A 14,588-nucleotide genomic window follows, 5' to 3' on the forward strand; every position below is an offset into this window, starting at 1 on the left:
ATTAGGGCTCGGGAGAGCGTAGTGTCCGCACACTCTGTGCTTTCCGATGCCATTTTGGGCACGTGTGCGTTCAGACAGTGCATGCACCGATGACATGCTTTGTGCACTTCCTCTAAATGGTGCGGTGCACAAGAGATGTCACCATGCTGTTCCAGGGCGCTAATGGTGCCTTGGCAGCAGCACAGAAAGGAGCTGCATTTTGCAGCTCCTTTTTGCAGTGCATCGTTGCCAACGCTCTGCAGTCACCATGGCAGTGATGCGGGGCAGTAAGGGAAACTCTCCCTCGTGCCGGATTCTGACCCAATAATGGCGTTGAGATCAGCCCTTATCCAAGAAGTTTTATCCGCGAAGAAGTTATTAAATTGGTCACAGCAGGCCTTGGATCAGGGGTAGGCAACCTGCGGCCCGTGGGCCGGATGCGGCCCGGCGAGGCCTTCAGACCGGCCCCAGCCCGGTCCTGCCGCCGATTGCCGCCGGGGCCTTTGGACTCTCGCGCGCAGGGGCAAGGGGGGCAATTGTCTATAGACGCCTCAGTAACATGCATTTATATTAACATTTTTTTTAAAATCAGCAATTTTTTTTGCGTGTCGTCCACTTTTTTTTAAAAAAAAGTGTCCACCATTTGAAAATGTTGTCCTACATTTGTCCCGGTTTATTTATTTATTAATTTTTTTAAAAAAAATATTTAATAATTTATATTTTTTGGCTTCGGCCCCCCAGTTGTCTGAGGGACAGCAACCCGGCCCCCGGCTCGAAAAGGTTGCCTACCCCTGCCTTGGATGGTTCCAAAATAGGGTTCAGAGAGGAAGGCAGCTGCGTAAGCTCCCTCACTACTCTGAACAGCTCTGCTGGACGCGACTCCACGGATGCGATACGCGCAGCATAGAACGAATTCTTTGTTGCGTCTAAATGACTTATAGGCACACAACAACATTTCTCCATGCACAGAATTCAAGGCAGTTTGCAACCATTTAAAACAAAGTACAATTAAAATTATTAATGCAAAAGTTAAAAGACAATTAGAGCACAATTCTAATTTAAAAATGTTAAAAACAGTTTTAAAAACACATTTAAAACATAAGGAAATAGAGATACAGCATTCTCCATTAAAAGCTCTATCAGATGCAATAAGTTAATAACCAAAGGCAAGCTAAATAAAAGCATCTTTGCCCGTGGAAGGGAGTTGTACAACTTGGTAGCAACCCCCAAGAAAGTTCTCTCTCTTGTCCTCATCAAATGTGACTGTGATCTGAGAGACCAAGAGAAAGCTTCCCCACTACCTAAAGATCTTAAAAATCAGGCAGGCTCATAACATGGGATATGGTCTTTTCCAGTAGTCTGAATCCAAGCTGTATAGCACTTTAAAGGCCATGAAAAGGACTTTGAATTTTGCCTGGAAATGGACTGGAAACAAGCTGTTTCAGCAAAGGGGTTATATATTCAATACAGACAGCCCCAGTCAGCAGCTTGGCTGTAGCACTTTAAATGCAATAAAGTTTCCAAACAGTTTCCAAAGGTGGCCCTATGCAGAGTATATTACAACAATCAAAACAGACATGTGACACTGTAACCAGATCTGATGTCTCAAGAAGTGGGTGCAGCTAGTACACCAGTTTTAACTGTGCAAACACACTCCTGACAACTTGTATCCATGTTCAGATCTGAGTCCAGGAATACACCTTATCTGTGAACCTGAGATTTCAGACGGAATGTAACCCTGTCCAGCACAGGCTGAATCCCTGATCTGCCTTTCAACTGACCAGGAGCAGCTTTGTCTTTTCTCGATTAAGCTTCAATTCAACAAATGCCATAAGAACCAGCTGAAACCCACACTGGATACATCATGGACTATCATCAATCTCACACAGCGGCAACTTTCAAATGAGGAAACATCCATCCTGGCCAAAGGAGGCAACTTTGCAGTAACTGCCACCAGAATCCCTGTTGAAGACATCATTGCCCAAGTTGAATCTGCCCTCCACCATCTCCCAGAGGAAGAAGCAGAAGAGATAAGAGGGGAAACAGCAAGGATTCTGCGCAAGGCAAAACCACCTCCCAGCAACATAACCAAAAAAGAAAGAAAAGCCATCAAGGACCTCAATTCAGATCCAGAAATCATCATTCTCCTAGCAAACAAGGGCATTGCCACAGTAATCATGGAAACAGAACAATACAAACAAAAAAAATCAAGGAACACCTGGATCCTACAATAAACAAAAAACTGAAACAAGACCCAATAGCAAAATCACCAGAAAAACGAACACCCTGATCAAAAACTCCTCAATTCAGCCAACCACAAGACAAAGTTTGTGCAAATCTGAGAAAAGATAGAGTTGGGTTTCATCAGCATGCCAATGGCACCAAACTTCAAAACTGCAGAGAATTTCTATCAGTGGTTTCATGTGTCTGTTAAATAGCATAGGGGAATAAAATGGAACCCCTAGGCCCCACAGGCCAATGGCCCTGGGATCAAATAAGAATCCTCCAGCACTATCTTCTCAATTCACCACCTCCAGAGAATCTGGATTTGGATAAAGAACCCACTGTGAAATATAAAATTTATTAGCTTTTTTTAGCAATATTTATTTTAATTAATCAACCCTAATTTTTAAAGGAAAAAATAAGAAAAAAATTATTTACAAACAGAAAATAGAAACATAAACTTTCAGCCATTCCATCAACATTGTCAAAGAAAGCAGCTAGAAGCTTAAATTGAACATCTCACTTTCCAAATTCAAAGGATTTCTGATGTCTAAACATGTTTTTCAAACAGAACAGTTTGAATACAGTGTGTCATTCCATAGGTCTCCATGGTGCTTGCTTTCATCCTTCAGCTTCTCTCTTCATAAAGTCAAAAAAGGAATGACAAACTACTTCAGATGTACTGTATTACCTCCCCCCCCTTATAACAAGTTTGGATTCTGTACTGTACTTTATGATATGGCCTCTCATTTAGTAATTAATAGCTTAATCTTGAATCAGGTTAAAGCTGCAGTTCCAACTCCAGTGGCAGCTGATGGTTCCCATGTCAGTGGCCAATGAATCTATTCCAGATATAGTTTAGCCTTTAAAGGGGTTATCAATGGTGCTGAAATCTATCCTCAAAGTAGTCAGAGTACCATGGATAGCTCCCTTGGATTCACCTTCCCAGTGAATTGGGATCTATCAGCTTTAGTTAATAATTAAGTCACCCCTTTTCCTTGAAAAATGTCCAGCACCTGACAACTTGACTGATTTATCTAGATAGTTCCTTCCTCTGGTGGTATCTATCCTTGGTACATCAAGCAAAGATGCCTAGCTGCCCCCATTATGGGGCATACTAGCATGGAACACTCTACAGAGATACACAAGTGTCAAAATGCTGCAAAGTAAAACTTCATAATGCTTTACTATGATGAAGAAGGCAGCTAGCATGGTATATTTCTTTTCTTTTTGTTGGCCTAAATACAAGTGTCACCACTATGTTATTTTGGATTTTATTTTTCTTTAATTTTCAAACTCATGGATTAGGTGTTATGCCAATGTAGGAAAATGGGGACCACTATAGTGAGCAAGGAACAAAATTCTGAGTAGCTTTACTAACAGTAGCTCAAAGATGAGATTTTGTATGCTTCTTATCTTCTTCAAAACCTCAACTTGTTGCATGCCATCAATTTGTTTCTGATTTATGGTGACCCAAAGGCAAATCTATCATGTAGTTTTCTTGGAAAGATTTATTCAGAGGGGTTTGCCTTTGCTTTCCTCTGAGGCAGAGACAGGGTAACTTGCTTAAGGTCACCTAGTGGGTTTCCATGGTTGAGCAGGGATTTGAACCCTGGTCTCCAGAGTCCTAGCCCAAGGCTCAATCCACTACACCATGCTGGCTCAGTCCCCAAAGCCAAATTAAGATGGTTGAAGTCCTGGGGCAGTTCCAAAAAGAGACCCCCCTTTTTATTCACATGTGAGCCAGGAATGTTGACACAGAAATTAAATCTATCAATATAAAATAAAAGAGAAAGCACCACAATGTGTGAACAAAATATGTGAAATATGCAGAGCATATTTTCAGTCCTGTAATGTCAGTGAGACTAACAGCCTGGTCCCATGTATTTTTACTCACTTATTCAAGTAAGATATAAAACATTGATGTGAGAACATAAATATTGGGAAATTTAGGAAGCAACCAGGGAAGAAAAGGAAGCAAACCCTGTCCCCTTTTATCATTGGGGCCATTGCCTAGGAAAAACCTGGAGTAATTGCACCAATCAAATCATTGATAATCTGCCCCTGCCAGTACCCTACCTTATGAACCCTTTCCCAGTCCAGGTATTCTTTTTGAATAAAACTGTAGGTCCAGGGATTGTCAAACAATGGTCCATAAGTTGCACTGCAAAGTAAGATTCTTTATTTCTTCTTGTTGTTGTTAACTGCCTTTGACTCAACCTCTGCACATGGTGACCCTCTGAATGAGATATCTCCAAGATCTCTTATTCTCTACCACTGTGCTCCGGTCCTGCAGGTTCAAACTTGTGACCTTCCTGATTGAGTTTAACCATCTGACATGAAGTCTTCCTTTCTTTCTACTACCTTCTACCTTTCCAAAGTATGTCAGCCTCAGTTGGACCATCTTGGCTTCCAGGGAGAGTTCAGGCGTAATTTGTTCTAAGGCCCATTTGTTTGTCTTTTTGGCCATCCACAGTATTCTCACCACTCTTCTCCAGCACCACATCTCCAATGAATTGATTTTCTTCTTGTTTACTTTCTTTACTGTCCAGCTCTCTATAAATGCTGATAGAAAATTTATATTTATATCTTGTCTTTATTTATTTATTTATTTATTTATTTATTTATTATCCCGTCTTCTCCCATCATGAGATTAATACTTGTTTATCTTCTGCAGTAACTTTACTAAATGTCTTTGGTTTAAACAGACATATAGATCTGATCTCTGATTTAACCAGTTTACAAGTTTGAAAAGCATTTGGTAACAAAAAGAAAGTGGGAATTAATGAAGACAAAATATTTGATGTCATCTTATTGTGATCTAAAATAAAATTGTAATAAAATAAAAACAAACCATGGAAATGCAGTCTTTGAGAAGGACTTTAGCACTATAACTTATTTTTGCGTGGAACATAGTAAACAGAATGAATAATTTTGGGCAAAATGTTTATTTTATATGTGATGGCTAGCCAAGAGAGAGATTCATTTATCTTCATTTTTGTATTTTAAAATCCACATAATTTAGTTCACACTGGAGCAGTAAGCTGAATGTTAATCATTTTCCTTTGTGTACTGCATTAAATTATAGACGAATTGTCCCTGAGCCATTATTCTCTTGTTTTTAATTCTAAGTCAAACTGCAGCAATGCAATTTTGCAGCCTCTTTTCCATATGGGAGTAATATAGTCTCTAAGAATTTTTTTTGCTTTCTAGATAGAAGATGTTATCCATTTCTTAAAGAGGTGAGATCTTCCCCAAGACTGAGGCTAAGGTTGGTATTGTGTGCTTTCAAGTGGTTTCTGGCTTATAGCAACCCTATCATGGGATTTTCTGGGGCTGAGAGTGTGTAACTCACCTAAAATCACTCAATAACTTTCCAGGGAATTGAACCCTGATCTCCAGAGTTGTAGTTCAATGCTCAAGCCACAATGCCACACTGGCTCTCAAGGCTAAGGTGCTGAATGAGAATTGCATCTTTTGAGATAAGGCTGGAGCAATGACTAAAGTACTGGATTAGACTACAGGGAATCCATGTTCACATTCCTGCTTGGCTCTGGGCAGAAAACTAGTCCCTGATCAAGTAATTATTCTTAACTCAGTCTGCTGCACATAGGGAGGCTAGAGTATTGCTTATTATACCAAAATCATACATACTCACATACACCATAAATGTTTAGTATGCACTATCAGCCTTTTGTGTGCCTCCCAGTAGTTTCTGACTTACAGCAACCCTAAGGTGAACTGATCATGTGGTTTTCTTGGCAAGATTTGTCCAGAGAAAGTTTTTCATTGCCTTATTCTAAGGCTGGGAGATTGTAACTTGTCAAAAGTCACCCAGTGACCAAACAGGAATTCAAAACCACCTATCACAGAGTCCTAATCCAACACTCAAACAACTTACATCAGTGGTTCTCAAACCTTTGTCCTCCAGGTGTTTGGGACTTCAGTTTCCAGAAGCCCCAGCCAGATTGGCCAGTTGTCAGGTATTCTGGGAGCTGAAGTCCATAACATCTGGAGGACTGAACTTTGGGAATCTCTGACTTACATCATGCTGGCTTTCACACATTATCAGCTACTGTGGGCTACATTGCAGAGAAAGGTAATGGCAAACAACCTCTAAGCATTCCTTGCTTAAGGAAACCCAATAAAATCCATGGAGTTGCTGTAAGCTGAGAGGTAACTGAATGGAACACACATAAAACTGCTGTGAAATAATAAAAAGAAAAAAAGAAAAGGCAGCCACAACAAACAAGCCCCTCTGGGCAAAACTATACACAAGTGTGTGTGCAGATTGTGATACGGACCATGAACTGCTAATATCAAAAATTAAAGTAAAGCTAAAGAAGAACACGAAACCAACCAATGTGACAAAATGCAATCTGAAGAGCATCCCTGTAGAATGTAACGATAATGTAAAAAATAAAAATAGATTTGCACTGTTAAGCCTAATTGACTAGGAGCTGGAAGAACTCTGGACTAAAGACAGAGATGTTGTCAGGAGGAAATGCAAAAAGGCAATTTTTTTAGCTGAAAAGAAAGAGAAATTTCAATGGATGACAAATCAAACTCTTCAAGCAGTTGTGGACAGACAATAAGCCAAAGAAAAGGGGGACAGAAACAGGGTCAGAACCTTGAATGCAACTGTTCAGTGACTTGTGCACAGGGACAAATAGAACTACTATAATCAATACAGAGAAATAGAAGATGACAATAAAAAAGGTAGAACAAGAGACCTCTTCCACAAGTTCTGAAAAGTCAAAGGGAAATTTAAATCAAGAGTGGAATACTCTATGACCAGCAGAGGAACATCTCTCTGAAGATGCCAGCCTCAGATGCTGGCGAAACGTCAGAAAGAAACTCTACTAGAACATGGTCACATAGCCCGAAAAGCCCACAAAAAACTATAGCAGAGGAACACATTACATGACCAAGTACGAATTAAAAAGCAATGGAAACAATACACTGAAGAACTATATAATAGAGATGAAAGGATGACTGATTCATTCAAGGAAGACATATTTGAAGAGGAACCTACAATTTTAGAAAGTAAAGTAGGAGCTACACTCAGGACACTTGGGAGAAATAAATCACCAGGAACATATGGCATATCAACAGAGCAACTTCAAGCTACAGAATCTACTCTAATTCTGATTAAAATATGTTAACAAATATGGAAAAACAAAAAATGATCCACAAATTGGAAATGCTAAACATGCATCCCAGTCCCCAAGAAAGGGGGCACCAGGGATTACAATAACCATAGGGCCATTGCATTAATCTACTATGTGATGCTCAGAATTGCACAACAAAGACTTTTTCCATCTACCAAGCTGGGTTCAGGAAAAGAAGAGGCACTACAGAACCTATTGCAAACATATGTTGGATAATGGAGCACACCAAAGAATTTCAGAAGGAACTAAACCTGTGCTTTATAGATTAAAGTAAACCTTTTGAATGTGTAAATTATGAAAAAACTTGGGTTGCTCTTTCAGAAATGGGTGTGGCATAACATTTGATTAGCCTGATATGTAACCTGTACTCAGAACGAGAGGCTATCATCAGAACAGAATATGGAGAAATGGAATGTTGTCCAACTGTCAAGGGAGTTAGGCAAGGGTACATTTTATTACTCCATCCATTTAATTTGTGTACTAACCATATTACAGTCAGCCCTTTGTACCTGGGGACATACAATCTGTGGATTAGAACATCCATGGATGGCCCTGCCCCATTCTCCCCTGTGGTGGTGTGTGCACACGCCTGTGCTAATGCAACTATGCTTGCCACTTAAAGGTAAGCTGGGCCCCAAAGACTTTAACAGAAAGTCATGTCTTGACCTGGCACTGAAAGGAAATCAGTGGTGGTGCCAGTTGGGCCTCCAAGGTGCAGGCATTCCACAGGTGGGTTACCAGAGCCAAGAAGGCCCTCTATCAGAACCTTCCCCATCATACTGTTGCACTGGTGGGACACACAGGAAGGCCAAGTATATGCTGTCAGATTGGTTTTGTGTGCCTTCAAGTCATTTCTGACAACCTTAAGGTGAACCTATCATATGATTTTATTGGCAAGATTTGTTCAGAGGGGTTTTTCCATTGCCTTCTTCTGGGGCTGAGATCAGACTAGTCCAAAACCAAGCAAAGATCCAAACACTGGACCTTCAGAGTCCTAGTCCAGCACTAAAACTACCACACCATGCTGGCTTTCATACTGCCAGGTATGCAATAACAAAAGAAAATGAAAAGGCAGCCCCAGCAAATGAATGAGTAAATAAATAAAATAAAGCACAGGGGAAAGTACAGAAAAAGAAGCATGGGAGGGATACAGAGGACTCTGCTCATGAGCTTCATTACCTCTACTTCTGGAACATCCAGTTTTGGGCATTTGAGCCCCTACATCTGCCACAGAGAAAACTCATAACATAACCTTTTTCATGGCTTCCTTTCCTTCCACTATGGAGCAGTATCAGTCAGTGCCCTAAGTTCTATTACTGGGGAAAAGGTGGAATATAAATGAAATAAATAAATAAATAAATAAATAAATAAATTAGCAATAACAGTAGCAATAGTACTTACATTTCTGTACTGCTTTATAGTGCTCTCTAAGTGGTTTACAATGAGTAAGCCAATTGCCTCCAACAAGCTGGGTACTCATTTTATCAACCTACGCAAAGATGGAAGGCTGAGTGAGCCTGGAGCCCTGCAGAATCAAACTCACAACATTTTGGCTGCAGTACTGTCATTTAACCACTGCACCTAGGAGTTTCACACTTTTCATTCATCTGGAAGTCTGGTCTGTTCCCCATACATTTCTGTGTGTATGAGAGAGAGAGAGAGAGAGAGAGAGAGAGAACAAGGGAAGAGGAAAATATTTTTGTTCTACTGTTGGAAAATGCTTCTGGTCAGAGGTCCAGCCACTTGCAGAACAAAGCCTCAAGGCTTTGTCCATACATGGAGGCAAACTGCTGTCAAGTTTTATTCTCTTTTTCTTGTAATTCTTCTTGTCCTTTGGACCCAGTTCCTCATACTCTAATCTGATTTGTGGATTTCTGTTATATTCATTTAGTTTTCTGTTTTATATATTTAATATTAATAGATTTGTCTGTTCCCTTGAGGTCCCACCCACTCTATGGTTCCATAGTTCCTTGTTGATACAGCAACATTTGTAACTGGATGCTTATTACAAACTAACTTATTTCCTCAATATGATCATTTTGTATATTTTTATTCTTGTGTGATATATAAATTGACCCTAAAACTCAACAAATGGGGTATGTATTATTGGGATGAATCTAGTACAGTGCACTACTGCCAAGGTTAACAGATCTCTTATATTACCTGCATCTCAGAAGACATGCTCACATAAAAGTAGACAGAAAGATGTTATGTAAAAACTAACATAGCTGACAAGTTTAGAAATCATGTTTTAATCTCTGGAAACAAAAATGGGGAGATGAATGGTCCAAAATAAATTCATAAGTGGTGGCAATGCTTAAGACACACAAATCAAAGTAATTATAAGTCTTAGACATAGCAAATGTTAATGAATTTTAAATCACTGAGAATTGTATTAGTACATATTTTATGGAAAACCAGTGACACATTCATGGCAATCAGTTATAACAAACACCTACACCAAATAAACACTACGGCAAATTAAATCCTAATACTGTAGATTTATTTTAGTAGAAGCTCTCATGCATCAGAGGTCACTTCAGCAAATGGATGTCCATGCAAATGTGTGTGTGTGTGTGTGTGTGTGTGTGTGTGTGTGTGTGTGCGTGCGCTACAATAACTCAAATAAGAATATTTAGGTGAGATTATTTCAAAATTTTGAATCCCTTACCATCTTGTGCTGGAGGCATCACTGATATAAAGGTTTATCTTTCATAACATTCTAAAAGAACGCTTTAATATAAGTGTGAAGAAACTGTTTTGATCTTTGCATAAGTTACATTAGCTAACATATAATATGTTATCACTACTGAGATGTGAAGATGTATCAAAACTTGGTAATGTTTTTATTTAGACAGAATTAGAAAGGGGGACCCTGGAATATGTAATATGTAAACAATTTTAACCACAAGACAGATTCTGAAAAACAAGCATTCTCTCCACCCCAAGTTTGCATTTGGGACTTGACCCCCAAATAAACTAAAGGGATGAAAATTATGCCACAAATCTTTAAATGCTTTAAAAGAGTGCAAAACTGGTTTTATTATGTACCTTGCAATCTACTATGGGTCTGACCAGGATTAGGATGAGGACCTAAAGGAAGAGAAAAAGAAAAACTAAAATTCTGTGAAAAACCTAGTCTACGATCAGTGGTACTCCCAGCTACTAAACCTCACTAAGAAAAATTAGATCCCAGATGGTAGAATGAGGATCCCCTTTTCCTTTTTTCACCTGATGACCTAACTGTGGAAGCAACCGAAACAACTATAATGACTGAAGCTATACTTTGCAATGGAGTTGTTATTCCTTTTTCATTCATGGGTGTCTGCGTTTAATGAAGCCAACAATCATGACAAAATTGACAAATGAGTGTTGTGGACAGGGCAGGGGGGAGTCAGGTGGCAGAGGAGGTGTAGGTAAGATGAGGCTTGGATGACTGGAGAAAGGCCTTGCTCAAAGAAGGACTGAAAAACGGATTTAATGGAGGAGGCAGAAGTTGCAGGGTGGCTAGGTGTGGAAATAGACCCATGGAACCAGGAAAAACATTACTGCTGCTAACCCCTAGTCATGGATGAAGACATCTAAATTGCTATTAATGCCCAGGCAATATTCTTAGCAATGACAGATTCTCCTAATCTGTCAACATACCTTATATTGTGGTCTGCAAAGCACACTGACTGACTCAACTGAGTATCAGGCTGATGAAGCAGCTTGTTTTTGTTCTTGAAAAAAATTAATCATTTTGAATGTAATTTCTGCTCTGAAATATTTTTCATACATTTTAGCAACGCATGTGAGACAATGAGAATCAGTCCCACTGTTAATTACTACTTTGCTTGGTTGTGAGCATAACTTACACTTAGTCCACTGACTAAGCTTGGAAACAATACTTTTGAGAGACTACAGCTTCCAATGTGCTGTTGGAGTAGGACTCTGGGAGACCAGGGTACAAATCTCCACTCAGCCATGGAAATCCACTGGGTGATCTTGGGCATGTCATATTCTTTCAGCCTCAGAGGAAGATGATGGCAAACCTCTGAATAAATCTTGGCCAGAAAACCCTATGAGAGGGCCATCATATGTCAGAGTCGACATGAAGGCACATAACAACAAAAGTTGCCAAAATCTTCTAGTCAGCAATTGTTGTCCAAGAAAGTAATTTGCCAAGCTGTCATCCTTTTTAAATATTTCAGAGCTTAACCCATCTGTAAACTCACTCCACATTCTGGCAATTCTCTCTCCTTTTAAAATCTTACTCCAACTTTCCACCTCTAAAGGACTGATGCCAGGTGTCACAACTTCTGGCTTCCATGTCATTGGGGAGGTAAATCAATTCTGGGTTTTTATCTGAACATTGAAGGAAGTATCCCTTTTTGAAGGTTAGGATTCAGCACCACAGGTAGCTTCTTCAAAGTTTGTACTAAAGTCTGGAGCAGACGCACCACCCCACAGTCATGGAAGCCACCAGCTGGCAGGACCTCCTTTCCCCCTGACATGCTAAGCTAACTAGGTGGTGGATGGAGATGGGCACAGTGCTGAAACCAACCCAGTTCCAGCCACCCAGGATCCCAACAGCCCAGTGCTATAAGAGGCAGGAATCATCTACCGACACTTCAGCCAGTGATTTAGACTCAAGTCAATGGACTCAGATTCAAGTCAGACTCAAGTCGCTCCAGTAACACAATTTGTACTTGACTCAGAAATAAATGACACACTAACTCAATTTGATTCGCAACTTGTAAATTTTTAGCAACCAACTTGCTGGCATCATTAACTTCAAGCAGCCGACAAGACCCATCCCCAGAGCATGGGATGTGTTTCTTGGAAGGGAACAGCAAATGTGTTAGGCAATGAACTTCAGATGGAAGGATGATTCTAAAGCCTTTGAAAAGCTTTAGAAAGCTCCTCTGATGTGTAGTGGAGACACTCAAGCCCATTGCTTAACATGTTTGCTGTTTCCCTCTGAAAAATGTGCCCCCCTTTTTTTCTGTTAAAAGTTGGCTCCCAGATTTGAGACTTGACTTGAAAGTATCATGCAAGTATCTGAGACTTGACTTGACCCTTGAGACTTGAACTGGGACTTGGACACATAAAAGATTTGAACACATAACTGGCTGAAGCCATTATGTTCTTTATACCCAGTGACTCCAGAGGTTGCCACCAAGTACACTTCTGCTTGTTAACTAAAAATGTAAGACTATTATCATATCAATAATTGATAACATTTATACCTTATTTTACATTTTTAATGTTCATATATGAGTATTTAGGCTGGGTGTACAGAATACATTTCAAATACGATGGGGGGAGTTGGCAGGAGCAAACTTGTCTCTTAAAGAGTCCACACCCATCACCTCTGCTATGCTTTCAGTGGAAGAAGAATTGTCCTTATTTAGGAATTCTTCCAGAAACATCTCAGGGCCTACTTATGAGTCCTCCAGAGCCTCAGGTTGAGAAATGGTAATTATTGTTAATTCAAGGCAGGCTTTCATCAAGAGTGAGCAACTGGTTCAAGGCAAGGAACCACTTTTCAGGTTGGCCAAGTCTCTGAGGGCCAAATTTTTTGTTTTGGAAGAGGTTAAGTTCTAATTAGTTACATGTAAGTGAAATAGATTAAAATGATCTGAAATTAAAACAATTATTTATTAAAAACTATCAGATTAAACTATCATGATTAATAAATACAATGTCCCCATTCATATTTCATTAATTATATTTATATTTATATATAAACAAACCTTCTGTGTGCTTAAGTTAACCTCAATTAATAGGATATTAACTATGGTATTGACTAGTGAGATCAAAATAAATGGAACCAAATTTACTGGAGCAGCATCTGCACTGCAGAAATAATCCAGTTTGACACCACTTTAACTGCCATGGCTTAATACTATGGAATTCTAATGCTATGGAGTGAATGGAATTCTTCGTGCTATGGAATTGGATTTATAGTTTTATGAGACATTTAGCCTTCTCTGTCAGGAAGCTCTGGTGTCACAACGAACTACAATTAATGGATTATTTCAGTGATTTTTACTGAATTGATTTCCAAGTGACCCAACAGAACTACAGCACAGCACTTAGAGAGCCATGGCATCATGCAATAAGCACCAGACAAAGATATGACTAAGACAGTGCAATTGCAGAATAATGGTGTCGTGTGATAAGCTCCACATTCTGTTGTAATATGTGTACTTTTAGCTGTATTTATTTTAATTTTTGTAAGCCACCTTGAGTTCCAGATCTGGGAAAAAGGCAAAGCATAAATAAATAAAGGCAATGGTAGTGGTTATGATAGTAATAATGACAATAATGTTTTTGTGATGCTTGAAGCAAGTCTTTAAAAGCATTTTCAGATTAATTTTATTTGGGAGGGCTGTATATATATATATATATATATATTTAGAGGGCTGTAGGGGCCTCCTGGGGGTAGTGGGGACTGGAAAATAGACCTCTGTGCATCCTGCAGGTTACAGTTTTCCCCACCCCAATGATGATCCCACATTGACTATAGCACATTTCATTCATTTTCCCACTGACTATAGTCTTGAGTGATTTGCTCTCAAATTTGGGTCACAAACCACAATGTCAATTCTGTTTACTATAAAATTTCAGGAAAGCACTAAAGAATGCTGGGTGCTGCTATAAAGAGATTTGGGGCACGCAGAGCCTCTGTCCTACATTATGCCCAACTCTGGTTTAGATAGTGAGTACAAAAACTGGCTTTCCAGACATTTACTTCCACAGGGCCAAAGCTTTCTCACCCCATTTTATATGTTCATTCCATGCACTGTCCTTAAGCAAAACATAGATGGAAAACAGCTTAAAAACTCTCACTGCTATTTCACTTTTATAATTTTAAAACAAATTAGTGTCTCATAAATCATTTTCTCATTAAACTGAGTGTTCAGACTGATTTGGTCCATGTTCACACACGAGCAAGACCAATTAAATCCAATGGGACTTACTCCCTATTAAGTGTTCACAGGATTTGCAATTTTTAAGGTCAGAAGGGACTTGAGCAATAATACCTGATTACCTCTATGTCAGGAATGACAATACTTTACTAGGCAGTTTCTGCACTGAGACCTTGTTAAATTACAGTGGTGCACTTCCACAAATGCTCTCTGCCACAGCTTGCCAAAATACATCTATACAAGGGCTGTTGGCATTTTTCATCATACAAACTCATGCCTGTTGACTCAGAAGTAAGGA

This window comes from Sceloporus undulatus, chromosome 2 (genome assembly GCF_019175285.1).
Source record: "Sceloporus undulatus isolate JIND9_A2432 ecotype Alabama chromosome 2, SceUnd_v1.1, whole genome shotgun sequence".
Lineage (NCBI taxonomy): Eukaryota > Metazoa > Chordata > Lepidosauria > Squamata > Phrynosomatidae > Sceloporus > Sceloporus undulatus.